The sequence below is a fragment of the Gekko japonicus genome, unplaced genomic scaffold (assembly GCF_001447785.1).
Source record: "Gekko japonicus isolate JY-2015 unplaced genomic scaffold, Gekko_japonicus_V1.1 scaffold26, whole genome shotgun sequence".
Taxonomy (NCBI): domain Eukaryota; kingdom Metazoa; phylum Chordata; class Lepidosauria; order Squamata; family Gekkonidae; genus Gekko; species Gekko japonicus.
In genome coordinates, this window is record NW_015174844.1 from 2,489,581 (window position 1) to 2,494,273 (window position 4,693).

Consider the following 4,693-nt stretch of genomic DNA (forward strand, 5'->3'; position numbering starts at 1 on the left):
ACACACCCCCCATTTGCCTCAGAGTCCCACCAGGGGCAGGGTCGGGACTCACACTCTGGAGCGGCCCCCAAGTCCCAGCCGCGCTCCTCCCTGCGCCAGCCGCCACCGCTGCCCCCCTCCGGGCTCCCCGTGCCCCCCGCCCGGCGTCCCGCTCGCTCCCCGCCCCAGAGGCAGCGAGTGAGTGAGGGACTGCCAAGAGGGGCACCGAGAGCGGGAGGGGGAGGGAAAGGGGGAGGGCGGGAGCAAGGTGGCCCCCCTGCACCGCCTCAGCGGCTCCCCATGGCAGCGCCCCAGAGCAGCCCGGGCCGGCAGAGCAGGAGGGGGCGGGGAGCCCGGCGCACGCAGCGCAGGAGCACGCACGGCGGCGGCGGCGGCGGCGGCGGCGGCACAGACGGGCCCGGGCTGCGGCAGCCAGATGTTTCCTCCGCTCCCCTCCCTCCTTCCTTCCTCCGCTCCTCTCCCCTCCCCGGCCAGTTTCCCTGACTGACAGCACGGCCAACCCATCGCACGGCCTTCTCCAATCAGAGGGGAGCTGACAGACCCCGCAGGGCCCGCCCAATGACAAGGGGAGGAAGCGAAGAATACTCTGGGCTCTGGCTAATCGTGGACGGGGGGTGGGGTTAGCGCTCCTCGGGCCAGGCGCCGGGCGAGTTGCTGGGTTCGGAGGAGGGCGGGGCTTCGTGGTCCCGGGTCAGTCCGCTTCTTGCTGCAGTCTCCTCGACCTCCGGAGGAGAAATGGGGCGAGCGGGGCTGCCGCCGCTTCTCCCTGGGCGCAGTGCATGGTGGGGATTAGTAATGGTCATGGCTCTGGGGCGGGAGAGGGAAAGTGCCAGGTTATTGATAGACGAGGCCTGCCTAATAGTTTGTCTGGGATCGAAGACCCACTTATACTTCGCCGCTCAAACATCCTATTCAGTCAATCCCCCCCACACACACACACACACAAAGCGCTACTGGGGGAAGAATATAATTTCTCTCAGTAAATTTTTCCAGTAGTCCTTAAAACAGAAAAAAATTACCCTATAGCCACTCTCCCCCCCCTCCTTCCTATTGCTTCTTGTCATATTCTCTGTGGATGAGGTGAACAACTGCTTCCTCTTACGGTTTTTGAAAAGAATCCGGGTACTCCTCCTCTTCCCGCAATCGTTTTTCTCTCGCCTTTACTTACCTGCTTTCTTCAGCTTTTTCTGAGGAAGACGGAAGTTGCACTGGTGTAGTTTTCCCATCGCAGTGTAGCAGTGGTGGGGGACAAAACTGCACCTGCTAAATATTGTCCTGCTTAAGAGTTCTTAAAGGGACATAAGCCCTTCTTTCAGAAACTAATGACTAATTTCACCTTCAGTATCCTACTAATCCTCTGCTAAGAAATCACAGTCAGACCCTAACATGCGGGGTTAGTGGAAAGGGCTCCTGTATAAAAAGGCATTGTACTTGCCATTTTATCAATTAAGCAGTAATGACGAAGTGGGCTGACAAAAAAGTGGGTTAGGGACAGCACAATACAATAGATCAAGGTTTTGCCTCAGGTCAGAGTTGGAACTAAGTGTCAAATCCCGAGGTAAGATCTCTTCAGGGTTTTGTAACATAAACATATAGTTAAAGATCCACTTAGGCATGTTCCTCCTCTCTCTGTTGTCTCCTGCCACAGTTACAGTACTCTGTTTCCTAAAACTCCCATTGCATAGTGGAACCTTTTGTGCTTTACCTGTGGTTGCTTGTTTGTTTACAGAAAGTTTAGGTAAAGGTAAAGGTTCCCTTGCTCGAAAGCCAGTCGAATCTGAAGACATTTCCGTGGTCATGTGGCCGGCACAAATAAACACCAAGGTGCACGGAACACTGTTTAGCCAAGCTCAAAAAACCAAAGAGGTGTGTTTTTCTTTAGTGCAGATAACAGGTGAAGGCTACTTTAAAGCATAGTGAGAGGGAGCACAGAACTAGAATATGAACTTTTAGTAAAAATGGAAATCTGCTATAGTTTATGAGCCCCTGCAGACTCAGAGTGGGATCACTCTAAGCCTCAGCATCGCTATGATTAAAACTATATGTATATTTTGCATTGAAAGCTGGAGGGGGAAACCACTTTACTTTTATATGGAGGTGCGACTAGACAGTGTAACAGTTTTCTGTTTGTTCAGTGGTTATCTTTTTATTCTTCGGACAGCTAATACTAATCTGCTATCACTAGGTGTCACTTTCGTGTTGTTGGCTGTACCTTTAAATATGTTGAAGCAAACTGCACCAAACTAGCACCAAGAGACTGAAAACAAGCATTACAGCACAAGTTTAATAAGCCAAACAAAAGGGGGGAAAGCACCCATACATTCCAGTCTATGGAGGATTAGGATTAAACCAGAAGCCTGTGGGAGCAATCCAAAGCAGGTATATTTGGAATTAAGCAAAGGACGAGATGGTTAGACAGTGTCATAGATGCAACGGACATGAAATTGAGCAAACTTCAGAGGATGGCGGAAGACAGGAAGGCCTGGCCCATGGGGTCGCGAAGAGTTGGACTCGACTGTGCGACAGCAACAACTCCTCCCAGGGAAGTTTGTTCAGGATTGCAGCAGATAATGTAACACATGATCACCGCAGGAAAGGAATCACATATATTGAACTTATCAACCTGCCCCAAGTTAAAGGTTTTGGAACCAGAAAAAGCACACTGGTAGAGTGAAGATGGCATGGGATGGAACTGCATTAAGAGGATTGTCAACATGGTCTAGGAACCTTGAAATATCAACAGAGTGCTATGGAAGAAGTACCAGCACTAAGGCAATTTCAAGTATTAACTTGGACTGCACAAGTCAGTATTTAGTAAGTATACCATTGTCTGAGTTGGTATAGCAAATGTTTTATTGGATGACCTGTAATCTCCTTTTCCCTGTAAAATGAGTGAAATTGCTAGTATCATTCATCAACTAAATCACCTCTCAGTCCTTATTCTGTACCATATAGCTTTCTAGCATTGGTGAGTGCATTATTAAGGATCAGCCCTATAAATACTGATACATAGGTAATCTTTTGAAATCACGTAATTACACAAGTTTGACTAACGTAAGACTTGGCTTTAAATGCAGAAGCTGAAGGAGAGCAGAAGGGGCTGTTTTCTGACAAAGGGCAGAATTGAATACTTATAAAAATGTTTAACACACTTTCACAGCTTCAGACCCCCGTATCTGAAGCACCATCTCTCTTTCTTCGTATGCTCCCATGCACCAATTCCAGTTTGCAGGTCATTTACTTCCCAGATGCCCCACTGACCTAGGATTGCTTGTCTGGCATCTACTAAACCCCATTCCTTTCCAGAAATGGGTCCCATTTTATGGAACAGGCTTCCAAAAGAGGTAAAAAGGAAGCTTTTTCGAAAGCACTGTATAGGGCTGTGCTGTTTGCAAAAGAACGTAGTGGGTCTTGAGTGACAGACATGGGATTTTAATTAGTGTGTTATTAACAAATGGTTCATGGTTTTAATGAAATAAGACTAATTTCATTAAGTTTCTTTGAGCTGTGGAAAGAAAGGTGGAATACAAATGTTTTTATAAATATGAATAAATAAGAATGATTTAAAACATAAGATTTTGTTTCCTTGACTTCAGATTGAATTTTGTGAATATAGTTTGAATGGACTTTTCATTTTCTCCTACATCTTCTGTTCTGATTTTCTGTATTCAGAGAAGTGGGCTCATTAACGAAAAATGCTTACTAGCCAAGTGACTACAGCAATACACTGGAAAAATATTAATTTAAAGAAATGAAATGTATTGTTTATATTGGCAACAACTTTACACATAGTGGTATATACTTAGGTCCCACTCCTGTATGGACGACTGGTGTAATTTGCAGTCACAATAAAGTACAAGCGTATTAGCATATAAAATTATAACTCTTGAATCAAGTTTATTTCTTCCCTAGCCAGCTCTGGAAATTCCTTGGTGATCTGAGCAACACAGTAAAGTTCTGAGGGATTCTAGGGGAAAAGAAAGGGACTGCTGGGCTTTAGGCAGTGGTCATTGCTGCCATCATCCCCATAGCACCACCACTGAAAACATTCTGTACATAGATGCATAGTATGATTTCTGTGATGGCTGTGGTGGGTAGAATGGAGCAACAATAACACAGTAGACTTCAGAGGTCACAAGTAGAGTTTTCAGTGGCAACCCCAAGATTGTGGAACAAACTCCCTAGCCCCCTCACTCAGCCCTTAGGAGGCAGCTAAAGACAGTTTTATCTATGTCAGTTTTTGATTAGTTTCAGTTCTTCTGCCTAATGGCAGTTTTCAACTGTTGATTTTAAATTGGTGCTTTTTGTGTATTTTACTGTGTTTTGTTGCTTTTTGTATTATAAGCCACCTTGATTTCCTGTAAGGTAGAAAGGCAGCTATTAAATGTTTTAAATAATAAATAGAGGACAACGGGAGGCACACGACTGGAAGGGATCAGGCATAGACAGCACCTGGGAGCGTGGACAGCAAGTCTTTTCCCTACCCATCACTCAAATCCCTTGACTCAGAGTTCCAATCAGAATCCTGTTCCTGTGCACTTTATTATGAGGTCTTTGAGAAACAGATGCTAATTGAGTTGATTAGTGGTATATATACTTTTAAAAAGTGCATCAGATGTACAAAGGGAGAAGTACCTTCTTCTAGTGAGAAGCTGCAGGGGGGAGTGGTATTTCAGTGGTAGAGAACATGCTT

The 4,693-nt window shown here is 46.1% G+C and overlaps 1 protein-coding gene across 4 annotated transcripts in view; it reads right to left on the reverse strand.

Moving 5' to 3' along the window:
- ZBTB18 (zinc finger and BTB domain containing 18) overlaps positions 1–441 on the reverse strand; it is a 6,999-nt gene extending 6,558 nt beyond the window's left edge. The window contains exon 1 of one of the 4 annotated variants that reach the window (XM_015424423.1): positions 31–441. The gene's annotated coding sequence lies outside the window, so the exon portion shown is untranslated. The remainder of the gene's footprint in view (positions 1–30) is intronic. The other 3 variants (XM_015424422.1, XM_015424420.1, XM_015424421.1) reach the window with 3 other exon arrangements.
- Positions 442–4,693: the final 4,252 nt, after the last annotated feature.